Source organism: Cricetulus griseus, chromosome 2 (genome assembly GCF_003668045.3).
Source record: "Cricetulus griseus strain 17A/GY chromosome 2, alternate assembly CriGri-PICRH-1.0, whole genome shotgun sequence".
Taxonomy (NCBI): Eukaryota; Metazoa; Chordata; class Mammalia; order Rodentia; family Cricetidae; genus Cricetulus; species Cricetulus griseus.
In genome coordinates, this window is record NC_048595.1 from 375,685,625 (window position 1) to 375,696,934 (window position 11,310).

An 11,310-nucleotide genomic window follows, 5' to 3' on the forward strand; every position below is an offset into this window, starting at 1 on the left:
AGGAAGGGAAGAAACAGTGGTCAAGCCAGCACTACAGCTGCCACCCAGAGGTTGGGCACTGCCACCATCACTATTTCTGTCACCTATCCCTCAGAAAGCATGTAACACATTGCCCAGTACTGCCACCTACTGTCACCTCTTTTCCACACTCACAGACCCACTGGCTAGCAGCTGCCACCAGGAGCAGCCAGAGACCCCTGTGTACAGCACAATCTATTGAGCACCATAGCTGCAAGGGATCCAGGACACTGCATTGTGACTGCCTATCAGGACCTTGGCCACACAAGTCAGGGTGTCCCCCTCCACTCCCCACAACACTCCCTGGCTGTGTGATTCAGGGAGAATCACAGAACCTCCTTCAGGCTCAGCCCCACTCTCAGGGCTGGCTGGGGTTCCTGTAGGGTCTCAAAGGGAAGAGCTTTGGAGGAACACTAAAGACAAAGGATCTGGCCTAAGAGATTCTTGACAAGGCAAGTCTTCTTTGCCTGGGGAAATAAGAGGTGCAGATGGGTCCTAGTGTCTGGCCTCTCAGCCCACTTCCTTTTGAGAATCATTCCTCCCAGCCCCCCTTAAGCCACAGGCACACGCTGACATACACACGGGCGTGCACTGAGGTCATAGCTACACCACATAGCTTGCACAAGTTGGTCCCACCTGCTTTTCCCCCTCCCAAGGAGACCCTCAGACCCCCTCCAGCCCACAGCCCCTTCCTAGGTTCTCTGCAGGGAACTGTCGCTACTGTCCCCCGATACTGTCCCATGTGGTGGTGGACTAACTAACCCAAGAACTGTGTGCTCCCAGGGTGGGGTCGACTTCACTGCACCCCGGGCGAGGCAGGACACTGTCTCCCTCATGGCTCAGATCAGCGTCACTTGTCGCCTGCGGAACCTGAACAGAGTCTTGTTCTCTGTCCATAGACATTGGTGAGGACTAGAGGGGCAGAGCAATCCAGGAGTACAGGGATGCTGCACAAGTGACTTGTACCCCCGATGGGGCATGTTCTCACAAGTGAATGAAGGGGCAGTTGGTCACAAAGGACAAACCTAGAACCACTGTAGACAGTGGACAGACAGACAGACAGAAAGGGGAAAGATGGAGGGTTGGGGGTGATCAGAGGTGATTGAGGGAGAGAAGATAGAGGGATAAAGGAAGGAGGGAGGAAGGAGGGAGAGAAATGGGGGAGGAGGGAAGATGATGGAGAGAGGGAGGACAGAGTGGAGGCAGGGCGAGCAGATGAGCGTACTGAAGGACCATCGCAGACTCCCTGAGAGAGCTTTGCATTTTAACTATCCGCACCATTCCTACCCCGCCATGACCCTAAGAGGAAGCTAAAAACTCACTGACAGAAATAAGTAGTGCCCACGCCATATCATTAACCATCAGAAGTAATGGGGGAGAAAGTCAGGATGAATAAAATTCTGAGTAGAGATAGAATCTGACCCAGAACATCAAGGGCTTACATCATCTGATTCAGTCAGACCCAGCCTCCCACCCTGGTAGGCAGAGTTTCTCTACACACCCCTGCAGCTCCTGACTCCATACTGCCCTTGGTCCCAGTGCCCTGCACCCTTCACTCTGAGACCAGCAATGGAGATTCAGGGAGGAGGCATGGAGAAAGCAAGACAGAGTTGTAGGGAGTCATCCTAGCCCCGCCCAATAGTCCTGGGGCAGATACCAGGTGGACCTGGGGACTCGCCCAGAGGGGCGTGGTGAAGGAAAGCCGGGGTGACGTAAGGGAGCTTCAAAAGTGGCCCGCACATGTATTACGTTGGGGTAGGGGTTTTGCATTTGTCTCCACAGGAGAAGAAAATCTTTGGATACCATCAAAATTGATCAAGATTCGAGTTGAGGGAGACAACCCCCTCAACAAGGATGACTGACAGGTATTTTCTGAGGAACCCCCCTCTATAAGTCAAAGGACACTACATGTATGGATACTCAAGGAAAGAACGTAGCTATAACCATCGAACAAAAGGAACGTGCTATACGGTAAAATTTACAGCTGTCTCTCGAATAACTCTATGTCTATTCATTTCCTAGTCCCTATTCAACTAAATCGAGACTGGATTTAGAGTTGGATTTGGCTTTCCTACTCTAAAATCCAAGCATGTTATTTAACAACATTTAAAAGTTTCTGTGTTATATCAAGAAGCCAATTGCTATAATACAGAATAAATGAAGAATAAGAGGACTATCTTTGTTTTTTCTTGGCTTTTCTTTTACACCCTCTCATAATCGTTGTTAGTCAAGGTTTGTCAAGGTACCTTTCCTGGTACACATACATGAACAAGCGAACATTTCTCTGATGATACTTATGTTTGAGTCCCATACAGCCATCAAGACCCAGCCTGACAGCAATCCCTACATGCTCTGGAAAAGGAATTGGACTACACCTTCCCGACTACACTGGATTCAACTCACTCCGTTTCGACTGACACTCCAACCAGAACCTCGAGTAACGACTTCAATCAAGTTGAGGATTTCAACGTAGATCTTCAATCAAACAAATCTCATCTAACATGGACTAGACATAACTCATTAGAGACTTTCCCTGTACTGGCATTTTTTTTCCACAGGGCCCCCACATGACCATCATCGTCCCATTTCAGCAGGAAGTAACCTAGAAGATGCTACGCCCCCGTTCCCCATTATTGTGTATTAGGGTAGTGTAAGCCTAGTTAAGAATGACCTTCTTATTGTTTAGAGTTGGGATTGGAAGAAGGTGTTCAAGTTAGACACTTTTTCCACATGACTTTAAGACTTAGCTAGAATAGACATAGGATGTACCATAGCAGATTATTGTATCTTCTTGTATTTCACCCTTATGATTGTTAGTTTTGGATATTTTACACTATTAAGTTTTAATCCTCTCTTAGACTAAAAGGGGAATTGTAGAGAGTCACCCTAGCCCCGCCCAATAGTCCTGGGGCAGGTACCAGGTGGACATGGGGACTCGCCCAGAGGGGTGTGGTGAAGGAAAGCCGGGGTGACGTAAGGGAGCTTCTTAAGGGGCTGCACGTGGGGACGCGGGCCCCTTTTGTTCTGGCCGCGCTGGCTGGGTTCTTAACCTAGCTCTGGCCTGTGTTTCACCCTGCTGTCCTCTGAAATAAAGAGACCTTAATCCAATACAGAGTTGAGGCCCAACCCCAGGGTACCTAGGGTGAATGTTGAAGGACCCTCAGAGGTTGGCATTGACCTGGAACCCAGTATTTCTGAGTATGGTCCCCACTTCAGCCACATGAAGGCACCAGGGAGCCAGCTGTGCTCAGTGTAGACTTGGTTTGTCTCCCTGGCTTCCTTCCCGTGGCCCAGGCTCATGGGTGTCCACAGGGCCCAGGCCCGGCCCTCCCACTGCAGCTGGCCATGGGTGACTATCTGATAACCGTATTCCATGGGCATTGTTCACAAGATCTCACTAAACTCCGCTTGTTAAAATACTCAGCTCCCTTGTGGGGCTGATGTCAGTCATTTCTCTCACAAACATGAAGCTGGGGCCTGTCCTCAGAAGCTGGAGGAAGCAAGAGAAGAGCTTTCCATCCCCGAGGCCCGCAGTTTCCATCGCACCCCCACCCCAAGACTGCAGGGCACCCAAACCTGTATGGGGGATAAATGAGGGATCGTCTCCACATTAGGACAGCTCCATTTTTTTCTTGTTTGTGGAGACAGGGTCTCATATAGCCTAGGCTAGCCTCGGACTCACTATGTATCCAAGGGTGACCTCAAACACTTGATCCTCCTGCTTCCACTCCCCAAATTCTAGGATTGCAAGGTGTACCACCGCACCCAGTTTTGGGGATACTGGGGATGGAAACAAGATGATCATCCTGTCACTGAACCATGTCTGCAGCTATGGTGTCTCCACTTGTGCAGCAAGGCTAACAAGTCTGGCTTTCACCTTGCTGCTAGAGCAGAGCCCTGTCTGGAGCCTGGGATGTCTGACGCCAATCCCCAGGCCTGGAGCTCCTGTCTGGAGTCCTTGTCCCATACCTGTGAGGCCCACAGTCTCCTGAGGGCCAGGTGAGGATGGCTTCCATACACAGGCAAGTCATGAATTCTCATCCCCCTCGACGCTGAATGGGCAAGATGTCCCCTCATGTCTGTGCCAAGGCTGTGTTGGGCTCTGTTAACCCAGGGCAGTGTTTCTCAACCTATGGGTCACAACCCCTTGGAGGCTACATACCAGATATTTCCATCATGATTCATAACAGTAGCAAAATTACAGTTACGAAGTAGCAATGAAGTAACTTCATGGCTGGGGCTCACTACAACATGCAGAACTGTATTAAAGGGTGGCGGTACCAGGAAGGTTGAGAACCACTGGCCTAGGGTGACATAGAAGAGTCAGGTAGCTGTGGTCCTCAGTCTGGCAGGCACAGGGACAAAGGGTGAGGACAGCACTGAGCAAAGAACCTCTTAGTGGTACAGAACTGGGGCCACGGAGGAGGAAGTGAAACCTGACCCAGGCTGACAGTGCTGGCCAGAGGCCCCCACCTTTGTTTCCTTTTCTGTAATTATAGAGGAGACACTTGGGTCACTGTCAGGGCTCCTCCTGTGGGCTGCCCTGGCTTTAGAGGACTACAAACTCACTGCCACCACATCTCCTTGGTTATCTTCCTGCTGCTGTAATAAAATACAAAAGCAACTAGATCCCAGTTTGAGAGTGCAGTCCACTGTCACAGAGGATTCAGTGACTGGATCTTGGTGTGTCGTTCACAAAGCATACACAGTCAAGAATAGAGAGCAATGAATGTTTGCACGCTGCTTGTATTCTCCCTTTTCTACAGTCTAGGATCCCAGCCTGGAAATAGTGCCACCCACAGTGAGCAGGCCTTCTCACTTTAGTTAACCCACACGCACACCCAATGGCCATCTCCCATATGACTCTAGAGCTCAAGTTGAACACAGATCTCAACCATCACAAGCTACCTTCCTCCCACCCTGGAGTGGGACTCCCTCTACCCAGCCCTGGCAAAGGCAGGCTTTTCAGCAAGCAAGAGCTGTGGAACCAGCAGCCTCAGTGGAGTGAAGGCATAGACCCCTACCTCACACCAGGAAGTGTGAACCCTGTGGCTTAGCTCCCAGTGCAGCCACAGCCACGTTGGGAGGGAGTGTCACCACCCCAAGTGACTAGGGAGGAGATCCCAACCTTTGGAAGTCACCCCTTGCCTTTTGCTGGGGTGGAATGTGGCAGCTGTGGGTTGTGGGAAACCTTCACTCATCCAAAAGACACTCCACATACTACATGCAATGAGCTAGCCAGACAGTTCCGAAGCCTACAGTGAGGAGTGGTGCAGAGGGAAGAGGGTCTTGTAGGGTGTGGGAGGCACTGAAGGGATCTTGTTCTACTCCCTTTAAGGAAGACTGTCGGAGTTTGGAGCCTGCTGCCAACCCGGATAGCCTGAATTTGGTCCTCAGGACCCACATGGTAGAAGGAGAGAACTAACTCTTGCAGTTGTCCTCTGACCACCACACACATGACCAGGCACCCACATGTTCCTCAACACACATGCACAAGAATAATTTAAAATGTAATAGAGCTGCATTTGTTCAAATTGTGGCAAAATAGGGATAAAATACACAGTTTTGCCAGTTTGAAGTCCTTACTAAGAGCATTCATAACAGGTAAACACTGTTTCCAGCCCTCTCTAGAACATTCTCCATCTTTCAGAACTGGAATTACATTCATTAATTAGCAAGTCCCACTCCTCCCCCAACCCTGGAACCCATGATTCCCTCTGTCTCTGGATCTGATGCCCTAGGGACCTCCTGCAGTGGAACCCGGCAGTTCTGTCATCTGTGGCTGCCTTACTTCCTCAGTTTAGTGTCCTCATGACTGATCCATACTGTGACCCATGACAGGATGCCTTCCTTTTGAGGGGTGAATAATATTCCGTTGGATATGTGCATACCACCTATCTGTGGATGCTTGACTCCACCTTCTGGCTACTATTAACATCTATGACCAAATAGCCATTGGAGTCCTATTGTGGCTTCAAGTCTAAATAATCAGAATTGAGTTTTAGACAACCACTTCAGATAATATTAAGGGAAAGGCATAGTGTTGGGGAGGGGGGGGAATGGGGCAAGGCTAGGAACCAAAGGGCTGCCAGGGGCTGTCACAGCTGGGAAGGTGACAGCGACCCTTGGAGGTGGGACAGCGGTAATGGCAATCAAATTGTGTCCTAGACTACTCAATTTTATTTTTGTTTAAAGTTCATTTTTATTTGTGTGTATTTGTGTGACTACAGAAATATGTATGCAGTGCCTATGGGGGCCAGAAGAGGGCATCACATCACCCCAAAGCTGGAGTTTCAGAGGGTTGTGAGCTGCCATGTGGGTTTGGAATCAAACTCAGGTCCTCTGGAAAAACAGCCAGTGCTCTTGACTGCTGAGCTACTGCTCCGGGTGTGTGGCCACCCTACTGCCAATGCGGTCTGTGCACACAGCCCTTTCGTGGTTAACCTTTGTCCTGTCGTTTTCTCTTCTCCCTGTGTCGTAGATTCTGAGAAGAAACATCTGAACAACCAAGACACTAAGTGCTGGAACTGCTTGTCAGGGTAAATAGCTGACAAGCTCTGCCCTGAGCCTCTCTGTCAGTTATCTGTTCCTGCACTTCTCACAGCCCAGTTCATCTGATGGCCTCCAGATGACATTGAAGTGTGGCCCAAGGGCTCCCTGATCTTTTTCTTTAATTAAGAGTAGATGATGCTCATCGCAGGGAGATGGTGTGTGGGCCTGGAGAGTTTTAGGGAACTGGCTTAGGAGTTAAGAGTCGACAGCATCTCAAGGACACTCCAGCTTAAGGACAAAAAAGATACCAGCCCTGAATAATAATGACCCTGTCAGATCTGCTGCCCAATGTCTCCAGCACCACCACCTTCATCCCCAAGAGAACCTTCGGCAGACCCAAGCCCTCTTGGATGCTCTTTGTTCGGCGGGGGGGGGGGGGGCATCTTTTGGTCCCATTTTCTGGGACCATTTTCTTCATAGATTTGTGTTGAATGATCACAGGTCCCAAGAACACACAGCATGTTGGTGCCTAGAATTTAGATCTGTCCTCCAATGCCACTGCCACCATACTTCATGTAGCCCATTTTTCTTTCTTTCCTTTCTTTTGATACTGAGAATCTCCCTCCCTATGACCACACCTCCCACATCCACAGAAGCCAGCGACAGGAAATTTGGAGGGAGCTATGCCAAACTATGGGGGTGCTGCAGCTGACCTCCAGATTTGCCTGAGCTTCCTGGCAGCTGAGGCAAAAGGAGAAGCAGAGCAAGTGACTCAGTTCACCGCATTGCAGAAGGAGAAGCATGCCAGAGCCCTGGTGAAACCAATTTTCCAGACAGCATGCTACAAGAAAGTCCTGGTGTATGTGGTGCCTGGTGATGTCATACCTCTAACAAGGCACAGATACAGCTTCCTTATGTCTTCCCGTAATTTTATTTCTGAAGCCTACAGCCCAGAGTGTGTGTTGACATCTCCCCACTGACAGGAGAACATTTTGTCACTTGAGTCCCAAGCATCCCAGCACAGGAGTGAAGGGGCCCCAGACCACCTTCACAGGGTCCCCGTGGGATATGACTGCAGCTGTGAGGAGTCCCCTGCCCTGAGCAACATTCCTAAACCCCAGCATGGAGGACCCTGGGAGCCCAAGGAGGGCACAGTAGAGACAAGGGACCAGCACCATGTTATCATCCCCAAGCTCCAATGAGATACTGCTGTGTCCCGTTTTAGAGAGTGGTATGCTGGGCCTGAAGGTAGTCACAATGGCTCATGAGCAGGGACACTGAGGCCGGAGCCTTGTCACCTGAGGTATCCTTGTTCTGTCTTTTGGATGCACAAAAGACACATGTATGGCACTGTGTTCCAAGAGGTACAGCACCATTCTCTTTGAATCATCTGTTCTGATAACAAAAGGCATTGCAGCCAAGCATGTTGACTGACATTCCATCGTGGAAGGAGGCATGAGGAGGGTCACTCTACCCTCACCTGAGGTTCCAGCTACTCCTCCCAGACACTTGAGGATAATCATGCCCAGATTGCATGTGGTCTTGGAGTCAATGGGGGAGGTAGAGAGGGCTCCAGTTATGGGGCAGTCATCCTCCATGCTGGATGAAGACATTCAGTATAGATGCATTGGGTCACTCCCATTCCTGCAACAGGTCCTCCACCCAGGCCCTGTAAGTAAGTCCAAAAGACACACTGTCTCCAGGATGGACTTCAAGGGAACCATATCTGGTTTTACTTTGGGACCATAGGGGGTACATGTTTCTGTCTCCCCGGAAGTAACTCTGACATTAATTCTCACATGCAACGGGACCCCCAGAGCCCATCTTATGCCCGGCATTCTTCTGTTCTGCCAGCCCTAGGATGAGCACGCCATGAGGTCCCTCCCCCCATATCCCAGGCCCAGTGATATCTCCCCACTTGAGCCCTCTGCTTTAGGGCCCTCCCTTACATGGCCCTGGGGCCCTCCTCCTGGGAACCATGTGACACTTCAACTTTCTTCTTTCTTAAAACAGTTACGTTTATTATTCTGTTTGTGGTGGGGAGGGAGGCATGTGTCCTCACACATGAAGGTCGGAGGAACACTCTGGAGTCAGTTCTCTCTTTCCACTTTTATGTGGAAACCTGGGAGTTAGTTCAGATCATTCCGCTTGCACGGAGCCATTTTGTAAGGCCCTGTTTATTTAATTTTAATATGCAGGGTGTATGCAAGTGTGTGTGTGTGTGTGTGTGTGTGTGTGTGTGTGTGTGTGTGCATGAGTGTGTATGTGCTCATGTATTATGATGAATAACTAATACGTAGCCAGTAATGGTCAGGATATCTTTAATAAGTAAATGCCAACCGACAGGAAACCAGAGCCAAAGCTGCAGGCAAAAGAGAGCCTTGGCTATCCCTTTAAACCTTTAATGTCACCTTGACATCACCTTGACCACATCCTGATGGGCGTGGTCAGACACACCTGTATCCAGCCCTTAAGAGGTGTGGTTACTGGTGTCTCCTTATACTCATGCAAGTGGAGGTCAGAGGTATTTTCCTCAGTCTCCCTCTACCTTATTTTTTAAGGCAGAGTCTTTCTCTCTCTCTAAACCTGGCACTCACTGATTCAGCTAGGCTGGCTCATGAGCTCTGCCTGTCTCTACCTTCCCTAGAGCTGGGGTCACAGATGTGCACCGCCATGCCTAGCTTTTATATGGTGGTTGATTGATGAGAGTTGCCTATAGGCTCATATGTTTGAATATTTGGTCCCCAGTAGGCTGAAGACTGGTACCATCACCAGTCTGTCTGTCTGTCTGTCTGTCTGTGTCTGTCTGTCTGTCTGTTTCTCTCTCTCTCTCTCTCTCTCTCTCTCTCTCTCTCTCTCTCTCTCTCTCTCTCCTTGATACTTGGGGATCAAGATGTGAGCACTCTGCTGCTCCAGGCTATACCTGCCTGCCTGCTGCCATATTCCCCATCATGATGGTGATGGACTAGAACCATAAGCCCAATTAGACCCTTTCTTTTATAAGTTGCCTTGGTCTTCACCACAACAACAGAGAAGTAACAAAACATGGGATAGAACTTGGGTCTTTGTGCTTCTGTAAAAAAGCACTTTACTGACTGGGATGTCTCCCCAAATCCCACACTTAGTCATTCAAATGCAATGGTTCCTTCAGCTCTGGGTCCATCACATCTACATGAAATTGAAAAGTCCTGGGCACATTCTAACCCCACACTGTCCTCAAAGCCTGCAGACCCAGTGTGTGCAGCACCTGCAGACCCAGTGTGTGCAGCTGATTTGAAGCAGAGGTCTAGGAAGCCCAACACTGCCCTGAGGCAGAGTGGTGGCCCAAAGCTAGTCCCTGAACCCAGGATAGACACCTAGTCAGTCCTAGGTTCTCCAAGAGACCATGGGGACAGCAGGGGTGGGTACATGCATGAAAACCACTATTTCTGAAGGCTCTACCATATGGTTTCCCATTGCAGCCTGAGACTCCAGCTGACAAGTGTCACTGATTAGACCCCATGTCCAGACAGGTGGCTCCACCAAGAACAGCAGGAAGGTCCCTAAACCTCACTCCCTGGGTTCCTGAAATGGGAGCTTCAGAGCAGGAGGACCTCAGCTCCCAACATTCTGGGCCCATGGTGGTCCTCTGCCTGTCCATTAAAGCCACCACCTCCTCCTCCAAAACCTCTCTGTGGGAAATGCCCTGGTGACACACAATAGCAATGGGACAGCTGTGGCTTCTTTCTGCCCCTCCCCTTTGTCTTTTTTTGAGACAGGACATCATGTAGCCCAGGCTGCCTCAGACTCACCAGTGTAGCCTAGAATGACTTTGAACTCCTAACCCTCCTGCTTCCACCTCCTAAGTGCTAGGATTGATTACAGCTGTGGGTCTCAGTGCTCAGCTCTTCATCTCCGGTGCCTACGGACCCCAGTCCAAACCTAGCCCTCACACTCTAGGATTGAGCCAGTCACTTCCCCCTTGAGGCAGGGTATGCTGCTTATTATCAGGGCAGGAGAGATGCCTGAATTGTGGCTAGCCATCACCGTTGTCTTAGTTGCTGTCTTAGGGTTTGTTTGTTTATCTGTTGCTGTGACAAAACGCTCTGACAAAGGCAACTAAAGAGAAAAGCTCTATTCTGCTCACAGCTCAAGGGTCCAGTTCACCATGACAGAAAAATGAAAGCAGTGGAAGCTTGAAGCAGCCAGTCAAATCCCATCCACAATCAGGAAGCAGAGAGCGATGATCACAGGCTGCCACTCAGCTCCCTCTCTCCACTTACACAGTGCAGGACCCCAGCCAGGGGATGGTGCCGCTCATAGTGGGCAGTCTTCACACCTCGATAAAATCAAGATGCTCCCCACAGGAATGTTTCTGGAGGCCTGTAGGCAGTAGGACCTCTGACCTCTGCTCCTCCTGCAGCTCCTGAGTCACCCCACCTCCCAGCTCCAGCTCTCACTCCCAGCTCGCTGCTGTCTGTGGTCCTAGCTCCAGCAAGCCCTGTGGCCAAGCTTGGTGAGAAGCAATGGATGGATGTGGGAGACACAGGGCACCTGGGAAACCAGAGTGCTGCGGAGCTCAGCCTGCTTACGCCATGGGCCAGTTGAGTCAGGCGCCCCCTGCTGTTTACCCACAGAACTGTGACATCCCCTCTGCTAGATTCTGTGGGTCAAGAGCTCAGACCCCATGGGGAGGAGAGCAGGAAGAGCAGGCCTCACCTCCATATTGTATGTATGTATGTATGTATGTATGTATGTATGTATGTATGTATGTGCAGGGCGCCTTGGATATGCCAAACAAGCTCTCTACCCATGAGCTAT